The following is a 27,333-nucleotide window of genomic DNA, read 5'->3' on the forward strand; positions in this document are numbered from 1 at the left end:
TACCGAGTGACTCCACGGAGTACAACGGCAGCAGTATGGTACAAGAGCATTCTGTGGTACTTTTCTACAGGTTTAAAAACAGATGATGCACTCACCGAAAACAACTTATAAGGTATTCAAACTTCAGTGCCTAATTCACTGCACCTCTCAGTTATTTTAATTGTACCTGAATATTTCTGATGGGAAAACACCAGAAATAAACTGCTTGTGAATAGTTCACTGATTTAGAAACTAGTTTATTATTCACTCATCATGAATATTCATGTGGCTGTTTGGTTTGCAAAAATGTTTACACAAGTCAGATTTCAGACCTGTTGCCAAGGTATTTTTTAATCAAGAAAAGAAATTTTGTTTTATGGCAAAAAAGAAATTTGTTTTGAGCAGAAGAGGAACTAGTATAATCAGATTCCAACTGGTCACCCAGCTGCAGAACAAAAAACAATGCCATGTGACTGGATCACAGATGGGTAACTGTTTGGTTTCAAGCTAAACTATTGGGAGAGCTAGTGGGGCAACAAAGCTAAATACTCTGCCACAATTTACTCTGCCTTCCTGAAGTTCATTACTTTCTTGAAGGTGTAACAAAAAAGAACAAATATGACGGAGAATAAAGTAAACATCCTTGGCTATTATAAGCCATAGAGACCGGCAAACTTCAAACGGTTCAGAAGATTGCCACCCAACATCAGACTGCACGTACTGAAATCTCGTTCAAAAGTCCTTCTCATGAGAGTCCCAGTGTTTTCTGATTTAGGTCAGGCTGGGATATCCTGCACAGACAGGTCTTCCTTCTGTAGACTCAATGCCTTGGAAACACATGTACTTCACTTAATACAAATGGATAGCTATATTTACTGCAGTGAAACTACTTGTGCACATAAAGATAACCACATGCATGAGTGTTTAGAGGATCAGGACCACATTTTGCAGCTCTAACTTCTACTCCCAGACAGAACCCAAAAGTACAAAGAAAGATGAGAATATAAAGATAACAAGATAAAATGTGACTCTAAAAAAAACCCCCAAAGAGTTCCATTTAAATTTGAGACAAGGGTACAGAGGGGATTCTAATGTTAGACGAGTCATTTCACTCATCCTGAGATGCAATGGAGCGAATCCCTGGCAACTTCTGAAGGATTAATAACTCCCTTTCTCTGAAAAAGCTATACAATGAGAGAGCTGGATTTCTGGACAAGGAAACAGCTGCCAAAATAATTGGTTTAAAACCTGTTAATTAAAGCTCAATGCAAGATTCAAACCAAGGCAGGCAAAGCACACAGCCATATTCTTGTTTACCCATTAACATAATAAAGTGGACTTAAAGGCATTTGGGGATGAAGAGAGAAAATGTTCAAAGGGGCACACTGGGATTAATGGGATGAGATAGACAAGGAACACTGAGATGGAATATCATGAAAACCTTTCTGACATTGAGATGTATTAGGCTGTAGAAGATTCTCTCAAGGAAAGTGGAAGAAATCCTTTGACTTGGCACACAAAATTAGACCGAATAAAATATGAGAATGTATTGTATGGAACAGTCCTGCATTGGCAGAAGATCGAACACATAATGATTATGGATTATTCATTTTGATAACACCTCTATGATAGGTAGACACTTTACCGGCAGGTATGAAAACAATGCCCCCCCCCACCCAAAGCTCAAACTATACAGGGATGGATTGCAGACCATTTAGCCAGAGCCTGGCAGGTGGGAAGGGAAATAGGGCCAAAACTGCCCCAAGAGAGCACATTAGGAGTCATGACACCTTCCAGAATTCCAAGGGGAAGGCACAATCTGCATCATCCCTTGGGATGATGAAGTGTGCTCCTTTTTCCATACCCAGCCAGCTCCATTGGCCACTGTGGAGGGAGGGGTAAATGTAGGGCTGTTCCCATACTCCCTACCCCTTTTAAGAAGATTAGCACTGGAGGAAAGAGCAGTCTTCTAAGCGCAGGGTCTGCAAATGCCTATGGTCCTCGGCCCGTAATGTACAAACAAGGGATGGGACTGGTAAGCAATAAAGAGCAATTACTGAGCCATGATACAGAGCCTCTCTTGTTAATTCCAGAATTTTCATATCAATATTTTCTGTTTTATTTATATATTATTTATAGCTATTTGATGAACTGCCATCAGTTAGATAACACTTCTCTTTGAGGGGTCTTGAAGTGAACAGGAAGAGCTATCTTCTATGATTATTTTTGTTAATATTGTTTATAGAGCTGGACAAATAATTTGTGAGTATTCGTGAATATACAGGCAACATTTTTCAAACAAAATATTTTGAATGATTTTCCCCTATTTGCCCAGCTTTAAACTGGGTGAATAATTGGGAGAAAGAAACCTCTTCATTTATTGGAAACGTAGCATAAAATGCATTGCGGCCATTATCTCACAGATGCTTATTTGATGAGTTTTAATGGTGTGGCTGAAAGTGTGTAGTACACAGAAAGTAGTGGGAGAACGGAAACAATGGTGACAGATTTCTTGATTTGATAGAGTGACTAACCTGTCATTGGAAAGCGGATTAGTTACCGACGGAATGATCTCTGGCAAGGAAGCAGATCAACCATACAGATATTAATGAGGCAGAAGACATGCCAGGATTGGATGAGATTCACATAGATACACAGAAGAATTAGCTGCTGAGCCACAGGTGTTATGTATTCAGGGCCTGGGGCACTGGTTAGATGCACAGTTCTACCAGCATCAGCAGGAGAAAAGTTTGACAATGCATTTGGTTGTTTTTCCTATGTCATATAGATTCAAAACACTATATGAAAGAACAGTAGAATGGCAACATTGTCAGTAATTGTTCATTACCATGTGTTGGTCAATCTGAAGGCCACATTGAACAAAAATACCCTGTAAGCCTCCAACCCGGCAACTGTTTCTACTTCCACTATCGCTTTTGGAAATCTTGGCCTCTCTCCCTGATGTACTTCCACCAGCCAGCTCAGCAACCAGGGCTAACTTCTCATCTGCAGCTGAGATGGGACTGAATCACTTGTGCTGGATGAGAATGAGAGATTAACTTCAAAAATGTTTCAGATCTGTACAGTCACCAACATTTTCTAAGCATCTTTAGTGACTGAATCACATAGTACATATTATCGGTTTAGGGACCCAGTGAGGAAACTAACAATTTGGTCTCAGAATAATATGCCTGTGACCTATGGGTTGAGTATGCCTTTCCCATATTAAATCCCTGATAACAGGAATTTGTAAATCATCTCTAAAGCCCGCTCCTATGTGAAACTTGGATTGCAGCTCAGATGTAATGAACACTCTACAAATGTATTTTGAATCAATTTCCCATTTTTAAGTTAAAAATGACTACAGTAGTCACTGAGTCCCTAGGGGACGGCTGCTGATAGCAAGCACTTCTGAGCAGGAACCAAGAAAGGGGCTCCTCTTCTCCCTCTTGGCCCTACACCAGGCCCCTGTTACCTCCTCTTGGGCTTGTGGAAGGATGACAGGACTGGGAGACTGGTCTCCATGACACCACTGCTCTTCTCCCTCCCAGCCCAGGGAAGCACTAGTGGTGCCTCCTCTCCTAAAACTGTCTTCCTCCTCCTCTCACTCGTGGACTTGTGAAAGGACTGGGGGACTTAGTCTACCATTCGTGTGGCCTCATTCTCTCCTAGTCCTGTAGAAGAGTCAGGAGGCCTTGCTTGTCTCAAATCCTCCTGAGTTGTCAGGTGGGGGAGGGGTGTCTCCACTACAATTACTTGACCCCAGGGCAGGGATGAGAGGAGTGGGTGACACTCCTTCCATGCCCCTGCATGGCTTAGGTGGATTCTTTGTGGCCTAATGGGACACTGCAATATGTTGCTGCTCCTTCCCTATCCAGGCTGAGTCTATGATGACCCTGGGGCATTGTGGTAGAGTCCAAAGGCCTAAATTAAGATCTGGACCCCATGGTGTTAGGAACTGTACCAAGAGATGGCAGGACACAGTCCATCCCTAGATAAATTTACAATCTAATTTGAAACAGGACAAAAGTGAGTGTGACAAACAATAGGAAGGAATAGGAATGGGCAGTTGAGGGTCATAAAACTAATATCACATGGATACATAAGAGATAGTTATTGCAAAGCTCAGTGGTTCCAAACCATATAAAAAAAAAATCACAGATTGCATATCACCAGCCATGCCTGTCCCTCAACCTAACCACAACTGGATGGCTAATTTCTTGGAGCTGTCGCAGTAGAAGTTGGATATGAGAAGGGATTTGAAGGACAGAGTGTCGTGGCTTTATGGATTAACAGGCGCATGAAAGAAGGAAGCAAGGTTGACATTTATGGAAGAAGCTGACACTGGGGAGCTTAAGGCCAGCATCCGCATGATAGGGGAGGCTATGAAGGGCCCCGTGGATGGGGGTGTTAACACCTTTTAAGGCCAGAAGAGACCATTATGATAATCTAATTTACTAATGGTTGAGCTAAATCATGTCTTTTGGAAAAGTATCTTATCTTATTCAAAAGACTCCAAGTGATGGAGAATCCACCAACTTCCCCTGATAAATTCCAGTGGTTACTTACTGCCTGTTAATTTACATATTATGTCCATTTCAAACTTTCCTGACTTCAGCTTCTAAGTAGTTGCTACTGCAGCTTCCTACCCTCATGCAGCTACTGATGGAGAAGTCCCCTCAGGAAACAAAGGGAACCCCCTCATCCCTCAGTATGATGGATTAACCCTTCAGAGAGAGAACAGACAGGAAGGCCTCAATTCTGCAGGCAGTTGTCCACAAATTATAAGACCAGCTCTAGTTTTAAAACCAATTGCTTCATGAAGGAAAAAGTCTTTCTAGATCTAAACAGTGACGAAGAAACACAGGACTCCTCTCCCCCCAGGACCTTAAGCAAGCACCGTAACTATTCCTATTGATGCAATCCAATTTATTAGAGTGCATCGCTGATACAAGGCCAGAACTTCACCATCTCAGAGATTCCTAAATGTTATATGATTAATAACCTCTTACTCCAACAAACTGCTGGTTTGCACTCTTCAACAAATCTCTCCCCTTTGCAAAGCTTGTTATCTGGGTTGATGTTTAGTGTGGAGCGTTACATCCTGCATAGCATTTCGCCCAGGGGAAAAATTATCCTTCCAGTTTTGATATCATTTTAATGCAACTAAAAAAGAAAAATCTGATTTTTTTAATTGAAGGTAGATCACATTTTAAGCATCACCAAAAAGGAAACATTTTGTACCTTGCTTAGTGATTTATGACTACCCCCTTCGGAACAAATTCCTATTTATACATTCATTTATTGTGTTTCCTGGTGTCATATTTTTGGCAAAGTCACTGGACACTGTATAGTGTGTCCCAATTCTCCCTCCATCAGAAAACATTTAGCAGAACTGCCTTTTAATAATCATACTGCCTTTTAATTTTCTTGAATGGGATTGCAGCTCATACCACTTTACTCAGCTTTTCCTTTGATTAATGGGAATGCATTTCTGCTTACGGTGAGCAGGGCTGAAAGCATTACAGGCTATAACAATTCCAATATATGGTTTCAAATGGAAAAACCCAAAGGGCTTAGCATGTATTGCTTTAAGATAGTTTTATCCTTCAATCCATTCAGAATCTGTGGTGGGAAAGTGGACAAAAAAGAATCCTGGTCTTTAGTAAAAGCTTCTGTTAGAAATTATGCTGTTTAGATGGATTGACTTCCTTTGATCGGAGAGATACGTTACTTGGATAAGAACAGGAAAAAAAGAACATTCTGCTGATAATGAGAATGGATAACTCGGCTTTCCCATTCTATTCCATCATAAACAAAATAACATAACCTCAGAGTTAGGCATCATATATTGCTTATCTGTATATTATGTAACTACAATAACTTTCTGTAGAGTTGGGATCTGAGAGGAGTTTTGCCTGGAAAAGCAACCTGATCTGCTGTTCTGCATTAGTCTCTCTTAAGATACCATTGCTCTGAATTCCAACTGGCATTTATGCAGAAAGAATTAATGGAAGATTAAAAAGTTGTCTGATATTGAGCAACTAATTATTTGACCCCAAGCCTACAATGACATGCCTGTGGGCATTGACTTCAGTGGAGCTCCATGCCTGCATAAGGGTCATCATTGGAGGATTAGGGCCCTATTCAACAAATATCAGCTCATTATCTATTTGTGACTTGAACACCAACAGATTATTAATTTCTCCAATGTATTTGTATTTGTTATTCAAAATGTGGTACAGTGAAGAATTATCATGAATAATTTTTGGTCCATAGCTCAACTGCAAGCTGTTCATTACAAGCATTTGGTATTCTGATCTTGATGTGTTTTTACTGGACATACATTGACACATGATGTCCCTCTGTTCCCTCATTGGATAAATGTAACTCTTAGAATCAGATTTCCGTTGTGAATGCTCATGACAACAAATTTGGCAATTGAGTGACTGGATGGAAGTTAGACTAGCCCTTTGACTGAAACATGACTGACAGACTTTCATTGTTTTCTGTGATTAGGAGATGTGACTTTCTGAAGAACACATGTTCACTAACACTCAAACATTAATACACTCATAGTTTGGGGGTAATCCCAATGTACACATGGTAGTCCAGGACCAATGGCACATGACAAATGTGATAAAGCTTAGGTGGAATTGTATAGAAGATTGTTACTTCCCAGTAATTGCACCTATAAACCTGAGACATTAAAACTATTGATTAAAAACTGAGTTGTAAAGTTGGACTGTCTTGGTAAAATAAATACTGGATTTTAGCAGGAGTTAAAGTACAAGACAGGAGGGAGAGCTCACCAAATCTGGTGGTTGTCATCATAGGTCTGACGTTATAGCTACAGGAAATAAATACATAGATATTCATAACCCCATAGCAAGTCAAACAAAATTGCAGGCCAGGCACAGCTTATAGAGTTGAGTAGGGGCACACTTTTAGAACTCCCACCCCCATTTCTATAAAAGCTATCATCTCCACTTCACCAGAATGGAGAATGTGTGTTGACATAAAAAAAATTAGATCAGTGAGTTCTCACACAAAACACGTGAAATAATTAGTGCAATTTGCTGAATTGTAGAAGATTTTAAAGACTTGTTTTAAATAGCAAGTATAAACATACATTTCTCTCTCTTTCCTGGAAGGAATTGATGCGACTCTTCCCCCTCTTCCTCCGCAGAGGGAAGCTGGCTGAGTAGGATTTGTTTAGAGACAGGAAGTGGATGGGTGATGCTCAGCTGTGGTACCCTCTCTTTCCCCATCACACTCCAACTACCAATGCATCAAGAACCGCAGAACTGCCCAACCAAACACCAGCTCCTGCTCTCTCCCGCCCCCTTTCAGATTCTTCTTTCTGGTGTGTCCTCACCTCACCAACTAAGGAGGAGGCTCAAACACCACTCAAGGCAGTGTCTTCAACCAAATAACAGTTGGTTAAGAGTGTTTCCTGGTACTTAATCCATGCTCCCCCTTTTCCTAATCACCTTGCTGCATAAAGTCTTGCATCACAATATAGCTCAGGGATCAAGGAGCTTTGAGTGATGAGTCAACTGGTGGAAGTGTTCTCACTATTGTCAGTAGTTTCTGAAGCCCTGGTGACTACATTGCACAGTGCAGTACGAACATGTTCATGGAGCAATGATTCAGTTTTGAACACACTGAATAACTCTGCTTTTGCTGGTGAGCTTCCCAGGCTAAAGGCTGCATTCTCAACAAGCCTGGGAGAACTTTTGCTGCGCTTCAGAGTGCAAGCTTGCACTGAACAGCTTGCCCAGTTGTAAAGCTATCTAAAATGTTTATCTACGTAAGTTTTTTTGGCAAGATTATCTATCTATCTATATAATTGTCGCTTTATTAATTACTTTCCTAAATAATTACAACCCCATGTCTCTCCTCTTTTTTAAAAAATGCCAATGTGTAGCTTTCTAATTCTATCATGTAATGTATAATGTAATTCTAATATTAGCAAGCCCTTATTTCCACAACCTGGATTTTTCATACTTTTATCCCGAGGACTAGCAAAAAGCTGATTGTCAGACAACAATGAGCTCATCTCAAATGCTAATGCACCCAGTGCCAGGTGAACAAATTGTCTATTATTAGACTTCTTCATGCAGTCAGTGCTTTTGTTCCCTACTTCTCTGTCTTAACACCTGGTGTCGCAATGGATATCAACTTTCAGAACGTCATTTCCCATGAACAGAATATAAAATGTATTAGGGAATTGGTTATACAGAAAGTGATTAACTTTTGTAAAGGGAGCTTTATCAAACCAAAAGAAAAAAAGGGCAGGTAGTGGTAGAAATGGGGTAATTCTGAATATAAATCATAAATCTACATTGAGTCAATGGAGGAAAAGTTAGACATCCAAATGCACTGGATGCATTTTGTGGTCTTAAAGAAAACACTAATAATTGTGATGAGAAATTAGTTTTTATTAATAGTAATAATAGGTTGGGTTTTTTTCCTCCAGTGAGTTTCACACAAATATAGAGTGTTTGACTAGTGTGTGAAAGTGTTGATGGGATTGTGTGGGTTGGGCATATGGAAAAGATATAAACCAAACCCAGCAGCTTCAAAAACACATATATAGATATATAAAAATATTGAGTAGTGTGATCCAAGTCCAAGTGTTCAAGAAAGAAATTATAATTAATAGGTCAGAAGGTACAAAATATGTGGAGGTTTGGTTTCTACTAAAACATTACAAGTTATTGTTGGTGGAATGATATCGCACTTAACAGAGAGCTTTGGTCTGATCTGATATGGCAAATTTTATGTTTGTTGTAAGAAATAAGAGGCTGCTTTCAGCCTCCCTGACATACATATGGGGAAAGTACCCTTAAAAGCCCTTAACTTGTGGTTAAAGCCTTCAAGTGGGGCTCAGGGTTCAATCCCTGCCTCTGCCACAGATGCCTGATATAACTGTGGATGAGTCATGCAATCCCTCTTATCTGATTTAGTTGCCCATTTAATACAAAGATAATAATCCTTCCTCTCCCCCTTCCCACACACATTTTTCACCTGCTTTTTCTGTTTACATAGTTAACTCTTCACGGCATGTCAGTCATTATATATTTGTACAGTGCCTAGCACAATCTAGTTGGGGCCTCTAGACATTCCTGTAATAAACATATTAAAATAATGAAGCTAGCCAGGATTAGTGAAACCCAATACAGCTGGACATTGTAACCAATTTAAAAATCAATTAGTGGATGTTCAGGCCTCTCTTACAACAGTAACTAACCTAACTAGACTGGAGTCCAGTGCATTGCTGTGAGCCAAATCTGACCACTGGGGAGGGATAGCTCAGTGGTTTGAGCATTGGCCTCCTAAACCCAGGGTTGTGAGTTCAATCCTTGAAAGGGGGCCATTTAGGGAACTGGGGTAGAAATCTGTCTAGGGATTGGTCCTGCTTTGAGCAGGGGGTTGGACTAGAAGACCTCCTGAGGTCCCTTCCAACCCTGATATTCTATGATTCATTTTGCTTGGGTGCAGCAGAGGCAGATTTTCTATCCTAGAGAGGTAGCGATGAACAGGACTCAAGTCTGTTTTGTCAAGAGAACAAGAATTCTATCCAACTATCCAGAAGATTTATTATGTTTTCAAATAACTAGAAGACCCCCACAGTGCCTCTTTATATCCACAAGTGCCTCAACTTCCCATTGCTGCATGAAACGCTGGAAGGAAATTATCTGGAGTCCAATTTCTGCAGAAAATCCGAGATTGTTTTGGCTGGGTTTAGATTTTATTGTTCTTGAGTTGGGATTTTGTTTAGAAAAGGTCTTGATCGTTTTATTAACAACATTTTGACGCTGAAGAATGCTACTTGACCATAATCAAATAACTATTATACAAAGAAACATTGGAAAAATATTACTTACGACAAATAGCTGGCTGCAGTACGACTCCAGTGGTGTTTCAAACACTAACTAATGGATTAGTTGGTTCAAGTGCACCTGCTAAGGCAAAAAGAACCACATAATGATCTAATGTTTTACACCAAATTTCAATTCAAGCATTTCATTTTAGGACCCTAGAAAGCTAGCGGGTTATTTGGCCATAGGACCTGCTATAATATTAGTAATACTTAGGGCTGTTCTTCAGTTTACTGTCTCAATACTGGGTTATGTCCAAACTCCACTGAGCACAGGAGTTCAGGGCAGAGGAGGAAATGTGACTTCACAAACCGCCAGTCTTGGCCCGAACTAGGCTTGGCCCTGGCATAAGTTAGAACCACCTCAGTGCTGTTCCAGTTTATGCCCCGCTGCCTGTGGCCAGCCCCAGGGGCCATTCTTGCAACCAGAGATTGCTAATGCTCGGAGGTGCCCTGCCCACTCCCCGTTTTTCCTCTAACTGGAAGGGGCAATGTGGAAGAGCCCCTACAATAACTATCAGCCAATCAGGAACCCTCCCACACTGACAGACTCCTCCACTGGCTGTTTAAGCCAACTTTGCATTCATGTTGTGCTTTCAAAGAGATGGAAAGCAGCCATACAAGGCTCAAGTGTCTGGCTAGCTATCTTCAAAACACTGAACAAAAAAAATCAATCCATAAAGGACTTTTCCTCTGGGTCAAATTGGCAGAGACCCTAGGGGATTTTCACCTTCCTCTGCAGCATGGGTCACTTGCAGGTTTAAGCTAGTATAAATGGTAGATTCTCTGTAATTTGAAGTCTTTAAATCATGATTTGAGGACTTCAGCAACTCAATCAGAGGTTAGGGGTCTATTACAGGAGTGGATGGGTGAGGTTCTGTGACCTGCAGTGTGCAGGAGGTCAGACTAGATGATCACAATGGTCCCTTCTGACCTTAATCAACTGGAACCTCAAACAGGAAACTGCTAGACTCCATTACTTTGCTCCATTGCAAAAATCTATTCAAAATGCAATCTATTAAGTGTGGTGACATTTATTCATAGAATCCCCACCACCAGCAAAAGTGAGCAGATCTTAGCAGAGAATTATAAATACTCAGTCATAAAATCATAATAGAAAAACAATAAAAGGAGAAACAAAGCAGCAAAAGTCCAAAAAAGGAAATATAAAGGGAGGGAGTTTTACTTATGTGGAGTAAGGGCATAATATTTCTTTGTAAACACTCTACTTGTCCTAGGATTTACATAATGCAAAAAGTTAAAGAAAGAAATCCATATGTATTCATTTGTTGTTTGCATGTCACACCATCTTGATGCTACACATCAGCTCACGTGGTTCTGGTTACAAGATTTACTTCCAATATTTGTTACCATACACCAGATGGAACATGAATGGAAACAAGGATGAAACTTATAACATATTAAATTGTGCAGGACTACTCATTCAGTCGAGTCCTCTGAAACAGGCTTGATATGATCCCTTGTATTAGATGGCCAGGAAAATCTATCTTTTTATATGCTCTATATTCATTAATTTAGAAAGAAATTTCTGTCTCTGCTGTTGTATGATAAAAATCACATGACTGCTGTAAAATGGGTTCAGGGGCTCATGAATCTGCCTTAGCCACCAAAGATAAACAAATCTGGAACTCATTAGTCTTTGGATGGCAGTGTTTTGGCACACACTGGAAAAGGAGTTATCAAGACTAAAATCAGAGAGGTTGATATATGTATCTGCATCTCAAAATGTCTGTTAAACTGCCAACATGCTTCACGTAGTCCCTGTGAGGTTTGTATTTTTTCCTGCATTGTTTAAGCTGTCAAATGTTAATGTGTTCCTGGCTTAATTTATTACACTGATATGACAAGTTATGAGCAAATGTATTCTTGTTTACTACTGTTAATATTTTGGTTACAGTCATTAAGAGCATTTTTAAGATTAGTCTTTTTTGTTATTTTAATGGTAGAAAAAAAGAAGCAAAATCTTTAGCGAAAAAGGTTTCCCATTGACACTACTCAATACCTTAAACTGGAACCATTATTACATTAACCATCAATGGCATCAGCACAGGTCAGAATGAATCTTAATGAAGATGTTTGCTATAGTCTGCCTGATGCATGAACCGTCCTGTAACTCCTGGGATCTCAGTTAGTAATGAAAATCCAGCATGCAATCCTCCATGAATTGACTTACTTTCATCATTAGTGGGAAGTAGAGAGTCTTCTAGATTCATCGATTTTTAGGGCCATAAGTATCCACTGTGACCATCTATTCTGACCTGCATCCAGCCCAATAACCTGTAACTGAACTAGAGGTTCTCAGGTAATGCAGTTCTCATGTCTATTAACAGGGTGTCCATATTATAATATGAATGACCCAACAGCTAGAGACAATAGAGCAATTCCTATGCTCCAGTGAAAGTACATGAGCTGCAAAATATACTGTGACGTATTCCCCTGTGTCTGTGTCCTGTTGTCCTCTGCTAAAATACATGAACAACATATTCCTGAGTAACAGTTCTCTCTACTAACTGAGTTACTGGAGATGTTCATTTAGCAGACCAAGTAAAGGTCTTTGTATTGGAGAGTCACTCATCCTCATTTCAAATGACGATCCTTCCTTTTCATGTTGTTAGACACTTATGGGCAAAGATCTTCGGAACCTCTTCGGCAACAGGTTTCATCAGTCATTACATCAGAGAGGCCTAAAGCTGAGGTGATACCATCTGCCAGATCAGATATCTTTAGGGAACTGGTTTCTACAAAATATCCACATCAGCCCTGTGCTAAATTAGACTTTGGTTAGCATCACCTTCAGTCTTTAACTCTTACAAGCGCCAACAAAATGCTAGGAACAGAGGGGGTCAGATTCACTGATGTGACCCTTCAGGGGAATTCTGCATTTTCAGTAATGTATTGAATCCTGGAATGTCACCAAATACTTCATCCCTTCTATCTGCTTAGCAGGACACAGGATGTCTTTACCCACATAAAGCAATGTGACAACTCAAGCACGCATTTCAATTACAGAGGGTGATGTAACAGAACGTAGCACAGTCGCAAATCACATTATTTCAGAAACATAAGAATAATAGTGGGCAAAGAATGGCGTTTCTATTTTGCAGAGCATTTTCATATTTTGAAAATGGTTTTCATTCCCATTTGGAATGCAAAGGGGAAAAAATTGATATTCTCTGTGGCACAGAAATCTAAAAAAAAAGTTACTTTTGAAAAATCAAAAATGTTTTGTTTCCACAATTTCTAAATTAAATCCTGCCTGGTGGGCTGAAAGGGAGCTAGGAGCCTGGAAGCTCTACGGGGTCCAGGCTAGCTCGGAGCCTCACAGCTAATGCTCTCAGGGCTTCCATGCCCCCAGCTCTCTGTCAGCCCTGAAGCCCTGTTTCTGCATCCCCGCCTGGTGAGTTTCAAAGGAGTCAGAGACTTCGGATGCCCCAGGGCACTGTGTCCCCCCCTACCCCCCACCCCAAAGCAGCCAGCTAGCCCAGGAGTTAGGGAGCCCAAGGTTGCCCAACTCCACGGTAGTCTGCATGTCCTGCTGCCCTTGAGCCAAGGACCCTGTGAGTCCCTGGGTCTAGGCAGTCCATCTGGCAGGCTGGGCCAGGGACTCTGGGAGGGATTATAATATTTCCTCTCTCCCACCCTCCATTTGTTTTGTCTCTTTAATGGCTTTGTGGCTTGGAAATTCTGCCCCACGACTAAACACTCCAAGACAGGGCTTGCCTGTTTCTCTGTGTCTAGTCGTTGACACAATGAGGCCTGAGTCTGAGGTAAGGCCTTTAGGCACACTACTTTGCACCTTACGATTATCACTTACTTATGAAGTTTCAGAGTAGCAGCCGTGTTAGTCTGTATCCGCAAAAAGAACAGGAGTACTTTGTTAGTCTCTAAGGTGCCACAAATACTCCTGTTCTTTTTACTTATGAAGTAAATCTGTGTAATCACTGCCATTTACAGAGTCAGAAACTGAAGCTCAGAAAGGTTAATGGGTATGTTCAGAACCTGACTAGAACAGAGGGCTCTTCACACTGAAGCCAACGCCTGTGCCACTAAACCACAGTGTGTCTGAGAAAAGTCACTTCCTGGTCTGAACTTGAGTTTCAGAGTTTTTTAAATGGAGGTCATGCTTACCTATATAGTCGTGGGAAACAGCAGGGACTGGTGTCATGTCTAGTCTGATACAATATCTTAATGAGAGAGCATGGACAGAACAGCACACTAATGAAATTCACAAATCTACTTTTCTGGGAGGACCTACAAACACCATTCAGCACAGAGAAATAATGCAAAGGGACTTGGAGGTGCTTAAGAGCAGAGAGTGTAAAAATCAAAGTGCAGTGTGATAGATCTGAGGGAAAATATTCTGCAAACACAAACACTCAGTGTAGGAGGGAGGAACCTGGGAAACAATTACTTAGTGAGCCTATGAAGCATGGTTTGAAATGCAATATGCCTGTAGAAAGGACACGTCACAGAGCAGGAAGTTAATTCCCTCTCCCCTCTGGCTTTCAACTGTGGGTACCACCTTACCAGAAAGAGACTGACAATTGAGGAGCGCTCAGAACAAACATTATCAAGGGGCTCATAGGACTAACTCATACAGTGGCAGGGAGATAGATGGAATGACCTAAAAAGTCATTTCCCTCTATGATTTATGAAAATCACCAAGGTATTTTGGTATTTTCTGGTAAATTGTTACCTGTTTATGTGCAATATCAGAAATGCATAATATTTTTGTAACCGTGAAATGTCTTGCATGTCCCCACACACATACAAAAACCCCCAATACCTATAAATGGACATATCACAAGGATATTATGAAAGGCAACTAACTGCTACCGCATACCATGTCATTCTTATGTGCATCTGATTGCTCCTGCTGCTGCATCTGCTGCTTGAGGGGAAGCTGCTGTCTCAATATCTTGTGATATTCCTTAGGAACAACTGTCAGCTCAAGGGTCAAACGTTCAAACTTAAACTACAAGAAAGAAGGATGCAGTGTTACTTCATACAGCCAGGTCACTTTGCATCTATCACTGCACCTTCATTCCCAACGTCCTTTTTAAATGGAATGCACGGAAATAACTTCTCACACACACACCCCCCCCCAAAATGCAGCCAACCTGGTGCAGAGCATGACAACTGCAAACCAGCGAGCAAAGATGCTGTATAACTGTTTAGGTTTAGGGAGTGAAGAATAGTGCATCCCACTGAAACTATGGGGGGGGGCATATTTAAATAAACAGAACACAATTAATATGCAAATTGCATTTAGCCTACTGGAATTAGAGTTGTGAAAGATCTGTGTTCATTAATGGCCACAGGTTCTTATGATCCCAGTTCTGTTCTATTTAGGGCCTTCAGTAGCACAGCACCTTACCCCCACACTGTGGCACTGGTTAAGTACTGTCTCCACATAAAGCATGCCTCCTATTAAACTATCAACCATTATTTCCCATGGCAGCTCCTTGGTAAACTACTACTGAGGTGCAACCCCATCTAAGTTCATGATGAGAAAATCGATGAGAACCTATCCTGAGGTATGGCTGGATGTAGCCTTAACAGCAACAAAGACAATAACAGCAACAGATATAAGAGTTGGAAAGGAGACAGAAAGTTCACTGCACCCCTCCCCATTCCCTCCTCATTACTAGGGCCCTACCAAATTCACGGTCCATTTTGGTCAATTTCATGGTCACAGGATTTTAAAAATAATAAATTTCATTATTTCAGCTATTTAAATCTGAAATTTCACAGTGTTGTAATGGTAGGGGTCCTGACCCAAAAAGGAGTTGTGGGGGAGGGGTCACAAAGTTATTGTAGGGGAAATTGCGGTATTGTTATTCTTACTTCTGTGCTGCTGCAAGCAGCGGCGCTGCCTTCAGAGCTGGGCAGCTGGAGAGCGGTGGCTGCTGGTCAGGAGCCCAGTTCTGAAAGCACAGCCGCTGCCAGCAGCAGCGCAGAAGTAAGGGTGGCCTGGTATGGTATTGCCACTCTTACTTCTGAGCTGCTATTGGCGGAGCACTGCCTTCAGAGCTGGCCACCTGGCCAACACCCGCCACTCTCCGGCCACCCAGCTCTGAAGGCAGCACAGACGTAAGAGTAGCAATACCACAATCACCAAAAATAACCTTGTGACCCCACTGCAACTCCCTTTTGGGTCAGGACCCCCCATTTGAGAAACGCTGGTCTCCCGCATTAAATCTGTATAGTATAGGGTAAAAGCACTCAAAGACCAGATTTCACATGTGGAGGCCAGATTTTACGGTCTGTGATGCATTTTTCATGGCCGTGAATTTGGTAGGGCCCTACTCATTCTTCTGGTAGAGATGCCCAGACTCTACAAGTATCTCTGATTAATTTTAGATTCCAAGGATTCTGGATATGCAAGTAGAGAGAGAGCAGTAGCAGTATGGAGCTTAGTGCACATGAATTATGGTGATGGGGAGTAGCCAAGCCACACATATGTACTACAACCCCTCTGTGTTACATTAGCATCTCTTTAGTCTATTACAAGTATTTCAACTTCTGATCCAAGAGATTTCAAAGAATCTGCTAGTGACCTTTTAACACTTTGTTGGTTTGATTTTATTTGTTTGTTTATTGCTGCCTCTTACAGAATCCTAGGATAACAATCCATGGCCAGGAACCTCAGATGTGCCTGGTGATGGTGCCCAGTGTGAGACACCTTAAAGGTGCCCAGTTTTCAGAGAGTGGGGGTTGCAGCACTTCCTAACAATCAGGCCCCTTAGGGAGTCTCACATTGGGCACCCAACACCAATAGTCAATTTAGAAAAATCCAAACCCCTCAGAGCTCTCAGCCATTGCTTGTCCTGAACATTATTTCTTCCTTGTCCCTGTAAAATATGTATTTGCTCTTTTGCAGCTTTCCCCCAAATTTCTCTTCAGTGAACAGGGATGCGAACGATAGTTTAGGGTTTTTTTCCTTCTCTTTCTGATAAAGCATGTGATGGGGATGCCAAACACAGCATCATGATCTCAAGTCAGAAACAAGATCCAGCAGTAGATGAAAACTTAAAACTCCTGCCTGCATCCAAATGAATCTTTTAATCACTAATAATGAGGTACAAAGAAGCTGAATTGTTTCCAAACAGCTGTTTTTCATGATTCACTGGCTTTCTTATGAAGTCTTTTAGACCTACCTCCTCTGTTGTTCCCCATCATGTTGTCGGCGCTTTCAGATGGCCTAAACTATCAATTATAATTTTTACTATGGTCAATTTATTTTCATTAAGATTAACAATTCTGAATGAAATGTCATCTCTCCACAATCTTCCAGACATCGTTGTATATATTTATACCTCCCCTTTCAACCCTCTTTGGCCTACTCTGAATTTAAGACCAAATTCTCTACTGGTATAAGCCCACACACTGAAGCCAATAGAATTGCACTATTTACACGAGTCAAAAAATTGGCTAATCACACGCAGACATGTTGGATCTTTCTCACCTTCTTTGCTTTGTTTCAGCATGAGCATCTTGAAACATGGATAGCCCTGTTTTCCAGATAGGGAATGAGGCAACCGGTCTACAAACCTGCTTTTTTGCCTACCCATGAAAAGTACCATTCTCCTCTAAACAACCTAGGATATATCATTGTTATAATTTTCACTTCACCATCATGTTCCAAGTAAGACCACAGTGCTGGAATTCCTTCTGTCTACATATGCCTTTCTCCTCTATTTTCTTTGTCATGCTTCTTGATGTTTTAATTTTCTGGGATTTCCCCTCATCTCTCTCTTCCTCCCACATCCTCTCCCAATTTATATTCTGAGTATAAGGCAATAAAGTACTTACATAAACGTATACAGGAAATAGACCTTTTTCTTTCAATGTTCGCCTGTTCCACCTTGAATGGCTGGGATGTGTATAAAGCCATAAAAGTGCATTGTTTCATATTGGTAGTGAAGTAGGTGCTAATGGGTACATATCAGCCTGCACTGGAAATACAGCACCTCTCTAACAAGTTGTCAATCTTAATTAAGACATCAACACGTCAAATTAAGAAGGTATTGCTGCACAGTCTATTGCTGAACTGCATGTCAGGTGAAATAAGCACTAATTATACACTTAGCCAAATATACCCACTCAGTATTGCTTCAAAACTAAGGTCACTGAGTTATTATGAAGTGGTAGTTTACACAATTTTAGATTCCACCAAGTGGCAGGTGGCCTTACAAATATGCAACTCAGCATGTTTTGTTTGGTCCCCACAGCTGTGCTGCCAATCAGTTAAGGATGGCTGCGAGTAAATGCTAATTAGCTTCTGTTGATCTGCATATTCCAGCAGCCTCCCAGGATTCCCATTTTGATATGCAAGATTGCCAGTTGGGTATGTGATTGAATTAAGAACCAAGAAAAGATTTTATCTTCCATGCAGGAAAATGTGGGTCTGAATCCCCAACAGAGGCTGTTATCACTCTGATTTATGTTTGGCAGTTCCTGTCATCATAGTGGTGGCAAAGGCTCAGTGCTAGAGGGTGCTGCCTTCCTTCTTATGAAGGCAAAAGAACCTCCTAGCCCTATTACGAGTTAACATTCTTACCATCTGGTATCTGATCCATCCCTGGCATTTCCATTTGCGAGGATTCTGCATGTCTGCTTCCCCAGTCCCAGCAGATGTTATCATGTAGGTTGAATGGGCCTTGAAAAAAAAATATGACCAGACAAAATATAAATTCTACAAGGGCAGAAAGATTTGGGGTTTTTTGCCATGGTGGAGTGAAGAAAATGAGAGTCAGAGGGGTCCTTGGTATCCTGTTAATAGTAGGCTACATTTGCTAGGCCTGCAAAGAAAGGAAATGGTTAGAAAATTGTACTACTGGAACCAGTGTATTTAGATTTTGCACCTGTGCTTCATCAGGGAAAAATAATGATCTCACTAGATAAACATTGCAATAACAATTTTCAAAAATTTTCCTTGGCTCTGGTATTAGCAAGTTCTGATTCCCTGCAGTGATGAAACAATATTTCTTGGAAACCACTCACAGAATAGGATAGCAAAATAAAATTTGTGTCATCTTTTAGAATTTTTTTTTTTTTATGACCCAGATCAGACATTGCAGGAAAAAAATGATTATTTAAGTCTGGCGCCAAGTTTGTGTATGTTTTTATCATATTGTTTCTTACGTTTTAAAAAGCATAAATCAAAAAAGGTTGGCTTCAGACCAATGGAACATTGTATGCTGCTTTCAAAATGCCAAGGAACAGATCTTCCATAGGGACTTAACGTTATTTTTTTTTAAAATGATGCCATTTCTCCCATTCATGAAGCTTGTCAGCACCCTCTCTAAGCAAGACACCTAAGTAAATGAACATTAGTACTTTAATAGAGTTCACAGAGGAAATTAATATGTAAGTGACTTCATTCCAGTCTTCAGTAGCACATTTAATAGACAAGAGCCCAGAAATGTGGTAACGATAAATACCGCATTAAAAGGCACCTGGAAAGAGACTATTCCCCGCCCCACCCTTACACAGTTGAAGACAGTGAAAACTTCACTCTCTTTTAGAAGATATTAATAAGCACCAAGATACAGTACTCTATTATGTAATAAAATGTGTGCCAGGTATAATAAAATAAGATATAAAGGGCTCTATTCATGGAGCTATAATGAATAATACACTCATGTCAAATATATATTAAAATAAAAGCTACCTGCCCATGAATCCTAAATCCAAACATGATGTAGGAAGTCTGTTTTTTCCTCACACACTCTTTACAAATGCAAATGCAGTCCTGGGGCTCATTCTTTAAAGAGAAAAAGGTTTTGGAATTTGGAGTGAGATGAAAAAAAAAATCAGAACGTCTCCTTTGGATCAAAGAACAATCTTTAATAAGAGAAGAAAAAGAACCTTAGCTGTAATTCCCTCTGCTGATAGGAAATTATGTCAGTGACAAAACCTGTAGTATTTTTGTGAATTACATGGATATTTTTAAAGTTCAGGGAGTTAATTCATAAATGAAGCCTAGAGCTCCTAAGCCTGAAAATACCTAAAATTGAATTCCATCCAGCTAGGTTTCTATACGATGCCTATATCATCATCTAAGGTCTAGTTCAGCAAGGCAATCAAGCACATGCTTACCTTTAACCATGTGCTTAAATCCCATTGAAGGTAATAAGAATGAAACATGCTTATTCGCTTTCCTGAACTGGGGCCTAAGTGTTTTCCAGAGTTATTAAGCATGCCACATTATATTTCTCTTTCTCTGCGATCCAGACAGCAGGACTCAGCTTAGTTTGTTTTTTGTCTGGCTCTTATTTTTGTAGTGAGACTGTAGAATACCTGTCAAAGAAGTGGTGTGTGCATTTTTTGCTCTGTAGGTGCTAAGAATCACAGATGCTCTGATATTACCTGGGAGTGAGTCCCAGGCTTGTGGGCTAGGCACTGAGAAAGCTCCACCTCCTGCACCCATGGGTTTCGCTCTGAGGTTGGCAGCCCTGTTTTCTCCCTGGAGTATTGCTGTCATGGGAGGCGATGATAACATGGGTGAGACAATTCCTCTGGTAACATGAGTCTTCAAAGATGAGAACTGAAATCTTGAATTTAATCAGCATTCAATGCAGTGCCTGTGAAGAGAATGGAGTAATGTCGGAGGTAACGTCTCTCAGTAGCATGAGTTGCTGCTAATAGGATGCTGTGCTCTGAACTAATTGAACTTTTTTTAATGTTGGGGGTTTCACACACAGATACAGGGAATTACAATAATCAACAGTAGTTCTTCAACAGAAGCTCATTATTCAAGATAGCAACTTCATTCTTCGCCATCCAGTGGAAGTTATACAAAGCAATGAGAATTGATTTTACAAAGAAAAAGAAAGGCTCTTTTGATCTTCACCCCATAAGCTATGAATTCATTTAGTGTTATACCTGATGGCTGGGGCATGATGAAATGGCATAGAAACCAGTAAGTGCCCTGACACGGATTCCAGCAATGATCACTCAATTTTCCAATTAAATACTCATTTGCACTTCCGTAATGCCCGTGGTTCAAAGAACCCTGAAGTCAACTTACAGCAGTATCTACACCACGCTATGTCGGCAGGAGACGCTGTCCTGTCGACATAGCTTCCACCTCTGGGGAAGGTGGAGTACAAACGTTGATAGGAGAGCGCTCTCCCATTGACTTAGCGTGTCTTCACCAGACCCACTAAATCAAAACCGCTGCATCGATCGCAGTGGTGCCGATTTAGCCGGTAATGTAGAGATGGCCTTTCTGCACAACTCCCAACTCTGTTTGTTTAAAGGATGGTTGTTTTGTGATGAGATCTCCAGTCTAGACTACACAAGAGCAGACTGCCTGGAATGGAAAGTCCAAGCAGCCTGATAGACGAAGTTGCTGGGGACATTCATCTTATATAGATGACCAGTGACGTCTTTTGCTTCCTAATATGTACACCCAAGAGTGAACTCATTCCTGAGCATATATCACATGAGCCTGTGTAAGTGCCAGGAAAGTAGCTCAACAACTAAATCTTGTGCCCTTTATAAGCAAGAAGACATTGCATTAAGTATTGATTTTTAACCCATTTTTGGTTACTGGATAATTATTTTAATATTTAAATAGTCCTTTTAATCAAAGGTTTTCAAAATGCTTTATAACCACTATGTTTCATAACACACACACACACACGATGTAGGCAACTACTACACCCATTTTACAGATGGGTAAACAGAGAGGGGGACGTTGAATGCAATTTGCTCAAATTCATACAGGAAGTTAGTGGAATTGTTGGGCCTAGAACACAGGAATCTAGTCCTCAGCTCCTGTGTCTTCATTAATTATGTCCTATAGGCTCATCTCTTCTGTTTTGAATCCATCCATGAAAGTTACTCTAAGTCTGCCATCTTGATTTCTTGGGATATACCAGGAATATAGGCTCAGGGACATCTTAAGTACCTTTAACGTCAGTTTAGTTCTTTCATATACTGAAAATAAGTGAAGCATATACAGATACAACTTCTTTAGCTCCTAGTGTCATTGGTTTTTTGGTTGTTGTTTTTTTGGTTAGAATTGATGTAATAAATAGCCCTAAATGGTGTGCATGTTACAGAATAATTGTGAACGTCATTGATTTTATTATTAGATGACCTAACAACAAATAGATTTAACAATTTTAGGATACAGTATTTTGAAAAAAAAAAATCATTCTCCTATTCTTCTCTTCCACTAAATGAACTGCTGGAATTCTCAATACCTGTTGCAAAGAGACTGAGGTGGGAAAAATCAATACATTAGTTATTATTTATTAAATCAAAATAAAGCTCTGTGTGCACATTTCTCTCTGATATTTCCACTTTATCAATATCCGTGGGAGACTGCATTCCCCTGGGGGAGTAAAACAGAGTTTTTGATTTTCAGTCATTCCACTAGTTTTGCAAAAGTACTCCAAGCATAGCACTGCAATAAATCCCAAAAAAGGAAAACTTGGGATAAATAAAGGTAAAATTTCCCATCAATGAGACCTAGCCTTTGGAATTAGCTTTCAAAGGAATCAGAAAGCCCCATTATTTGTGACACTTAAATACTAGAAATTTTACTGTAGGACACAATCTTGCACTAGCAGTAAGATGGAATGGATGACTAAGTTCTGTGATACGGTCTTGAGAGTCTCAGTGGTGGGAACTTGGTTGTCAAGGGAAGAAGTATGATCAGAGGAAGAAGACCTTAAAAGTGGTTTTATAGGGCTCCAGCCTATGTAAGGAGACTTATCTGAACCAAACCCCATCACTAGTTGCCTGTAGCCTTACAATAGTTCATTTACAGCATGACTCAGGGGATCTGGATATGTTAACCTTGTGAACATAGTGCAAAGCTCTTTTTCTCTACAGCTCATGGTTAGTGGGTGAGCTGAAGATGTGAGATGGTTAGATACAGGGACATTATTACTGTGGTGGGCAATATCAATATTAAAAGGAATTGTGGAGGCAGTGTATATTGTGACATTTTATATGTAATATGATTTACCTTTTGTTAAAGTGCTGAGCTTCAATAAAAACGAAACTAATTAAATACACAAATTTCCACCCACACAAGTTTACTTCCTCTAAAAATTCTTGTCTGTTCCATAGACTTGGGCCCAAAATCCCCATAGTTCAAATCCAAACTGTCACAAAGTTTGGGGGTGCTAGGATCTGAGGGGGTTAGTTTGGGTTCTTTTAATATAAAACCCCACACACCTCTGAATGAGAACAATACAAAAGCACGTTAAAACTGACAGCCAGGATGTAAAATCCCCATTCTCTCCTCACACACAAAAAGTATGAAAACATTTATTATGAAACATATTTTTCCTTACTGTATTGCAGAATGTAAACAAGTTCTTGTGACATATGGGGCCATGTGTTTCCTTAAAGAGGTGTTATGTATGTCAGAAGCAGCATATGTATCGTGTGATGCAGCTACCACCATGGTAAGCATTTGTTATTGCCTAATGAACAGGTGCATGCAACCCCCATGTAAATAGATGTCACTGCTGTGCTAAGGCTCCTTTTACTTGTGTCTCCTTCTTTAGAAGAATGTATATTTTCTACATCGATATACTTGCCACTTTCCCTATTATAGATTTTACTTTAATGCACAACAGGTGTTCGAAGGAAGAGTCAGACCAAGGATGAACTGTTTTTTTAGTTCTGTAAGGTACTCAGATACCACGATGACAAGCTCCATATAAATCTCTAGACATGTACAGTAGATGCATGATTCAAGTTTTGCAAAGGAAAATAATCGGATATAGAAAAATCTTAAATTATAGACAAAAGGCACAATTAGTTGCTTTTTGTCCATTTAAAAAAAAAAACACCCTACTTTTCCTGCTGGAAAGAATAAAACATTTGATGAACAGTCTGCACTCAGCCACATTATCAAAAACATAGAGAAGCTTGTATCTAGGGATGGTTCCTTGTTTTATCTAGTAGCCATTCTGAGTGGCTTCTTGTGGAGTAGCGGAGGCCGAGACCAAAAGAGTAAAAACCACCAACAAGGGTTTTTATTAAGACAACAATTGTGTAGCTCCAGAAGCAGTTGCTGCAGCAGCAGCCGTTGACCATAACTAAAAAGCAAACATTACGTAACTATAATTAGAATTCTAGTTATAAGGAGGAACTAATCCCATTTTCCTTTAATAATTTCATAAATCCGTCTCCAGTCCCTACAGGTGGCCATCTGGTTCTGACGGCATGTCTATCAGGCCCAACATCCTATCACTTATCCTGTATTGTCAGTGGCAAAGTAAAATTACTGGAACCAGTTAGATGGTCTGAAATATCTCTGCTTTGCTCTTGGTAAGCAGGTGCAAGATGAATGAAGTTCCATACTCAACCATCTGACAGTTTGTAAGCATATGGTCCTTTTTTCGCAGCAATTTTCAGTGGAGACATGAACCTGGGTTCTCTTTTTTGTAAGATTTCAGGTTTTTGTACTCTTACAAATGAGACACATTCAAATTTTAGATAAAACAACATTTATCTGTATGTGCTGTATATTTTTGTTGTTTCTGTTGAATATTTTTCTTATATCCAGCTGCACAGATATATCAAAAGCGGCTCCCAGTAATCCAGCAATGTTTAATTTAGTATGCATTTCTCTGCTATGTAATAATTCAGGCGGTGACCTTTGCATTGCGGCATGGCCCATAGCCCTGTAGATTTGTAAGAAATTTGTAACGAAGGTCCTCCATGCTTTTCTTTCCAACATAGCGGTATGTAGATTCAAACTTCTGTTGAATCATTCAATTTCTCCATAAGCTTGAGGGCCATACATGGATGATCTTCTATGTCTAATGTTCCTCTCTGCCAGAAAAGTTTCAGATCCCAGCAAAGGTAAATTGCGTTCTGTTGTCCAATACTAATTCTTTCAAGTTCTGTTTCTTGCTAAAGACATCAACAAGAACTTGACCACCATAACAGAGCTAACCTGAGATGTAAACATCACTTCCAGCAATTTACTGAAGTAGTTGATCAAGTGATAGCATAGCAACAGTCACTTGGGGCATGGTCAAATGGACCTCTAATATCAATGGCAAGTTTTTGCCATGTTGCATCTGGAAAAAGGCTGTAATGGTGGCACATGCGTCACCACTGTCTTGTGACGTAACTGCCAAATAACACGTTTTTATAGCCATCTGAATTGGCATTTGGCCAAATTCAGTTTCAGCCCTGTTGTTCTGATGCGGCATAGTATACAGGGAAGATTTTTCTTTGTTCCTCAGGAGACTTCACGAACACAATATCACCACCAAAATAACTCTGGACTCCAGGCTGGTTACTGAGAATCACTAACATCGTTCTTTGGAAAGTGCTGGGTGCTGATGCAAATCTGTATGGTACACGTTTAATGTGGAATAGCCCATTTGCATAATAAACGCTGTGAAATCTCTGCTGTTCTCCTTAGCACAAGCTGGGGATATGCACTCTGTAGATCAAAAGTAGAAAACATTTTTGCACCATGAAGTTCCATGAACACTTATTTTGTATGTGGGAGTGGCTGTCTGTCAATCAGAACGCCTTTATTCGGCTCCCTTAAGTCTATGCAAAGATGAATTCTTCATCACCACTATCAGTGAGACCTATTCAGATGATGCAATCGCGTCAATAATACCATATGGTATTTGGTTTTCAAGCTCTTGTGATAATCCCTGACCGAGGACAATAGATGGGCAACGTCTGTCATACGGGTGTCATATGAGGTCAAAGTTAAATTTTGTGAACAAATCCAAATGCACAGCCAAGGGGCTCCTCTGTACTAGCCTCGTTAAGCAGAGAGACTGGAGTTTCTGCTGTAGTGGTGCCCGGTTGGGGTAGAAGCAATGCACCCATTGAGGACCTGCATGTTTAGTGCAGCAAACAAATCTCTAAGATAGGACTACCCCTATGCACAATACAGAATTCCGCCAGTATGCAGTATGAATCAACAATCAGAGTTACAGGTAAGCAACCAAGCACAGGAATGTGGTCCATCAAGTGATACACTAGATGTACGCTTGCTTCAGTAGGTGGCACCCACCCAAAGTATTACAAGTAAATTGAATCAAGTAGTATAGTTCCATTGCCTAGGGCTTCCCTCTTGCTGTAGCAGAAATGTGAACAGTACACGTTCTTATATCCGCCACGCATGTAGAGCTGCTTCCGTCCACTCTCGAAACAGTAGCCTCAGGCACAGTAATTGCACTTGTTTGTTGATTAGGCTGGTTGCTTCAGCATACCTTAGCAAAATGTTTAGTCTTTTTGCAATGATTGCGCTGAGCTGCCTTTGCAGGACATGCTGTGTAGTTTGCAGTATGTTGTGTAGATCCACAGCGGTAACATACTTTTCCTTGCGTGTTTGGAAGTCACTGGACCAGTGATTTCTCATTTGCATTGCCTCAACTACTTTGTTGTAGTCCACCTCTGCAGTGGTTCCATGGCTTGGATCACACCTGCTATATCTGGACACACTATTTTCACCTCTGCCATAGTTGACTCTATGTGATTAGCAAGGATTATGGCTTTTTGTAATGTCATACCCAATCCAAACAGTAGGCACAACTGTTTGCTCCAAAAACTGATCTCGAATAATTTCATCTGCCGTGTTGCCAAAATCACATGACAATCAATTCTCTCAAAGCTGCAATATTCTGATCTGTCAACTCCCCAGCTTCTATTCGTACTGACAGAATTTATAGTGTTCTGCTACCACATTTATTTTAGACACAAAATTCTTTAATGCAGACAGTGCAGTATCATATTCATCATCCAGAAGGGGAAGAGTGTAGAATATATGCTGCCCTTCTGCACCAAGGCAGTGAATAAGGAGGACACGTTTTCTTGGTTCAGAAAGTTCTCCGCCCTTAATTGCAAGGACATAGGTCTCAAACACTCGAATCACTGGCCATCATGTACAGCCCCCAGCTAAAACCTCTCCAGCACATTATCAACAATCTACAATCTATCCTGGAAAACAATCCCTCACTCTCACAGATCTTGGGAGGCAGGCCAGTTCTCGCTTACAGTCAGCCCCCCAACCTGAAGCAAATATTCACCAGCAACTACACATCACACCACAGAAACACTAACCCAGGAACCAATCCCTGTAGCAAACTTTGTTGCCTACTCTGTCCCCATATCTACTCTAGTGACACCATGAGAGGACCCAACCACATCAGCCACACCTCAAAGGCTCATTCACCTGCACATCTACTAATGTTATATATGCCATCATGTGCCAGCAATGCCCCTCTGCCATGTACATTGGCCAAACCGGACAGTCCCTACATAAAAGAATAAATGGACACAAATCGGACATCAGGAATGCTAACATACAAAAGCCAGTAGGAGAACACTTCGATCTCCCTGGACATTCTATAACAGATTTAAAAGTAGCTATACTTGAACAAAAAAACTTCAGAAACAAACTTCAAAGAGAAACAGCAGAACTAAAATTAATTTGT

At 40.5% G+C, this 27,333-nt stretch overlaps 1 pseudogene; it reads right to left on the reverse strand.

Moving 5' to 3' along the window:
* LOC101938957 (FRAS1-related extracellular matrix protein 1-like) overlaps positions 1-27,333 on the reverse strand; it is a 152,145-nt pseudogene that overhangs the window by 98,819 nt on the left and 25,993 nt on the right.

This window comes from Chrysemys picta, chromosome 8 (genome assembly GCF_011386835.1).
Source record: "Chrysemys picta bellii isolate R12L10 chromosome 8, ASM1138683v2, whole genome shotgun sequence".
NCBI lineage: Eukaryota > Metazoa > Chordata > Testudines > Emydidae > Chrysemys > Chrysemys picta.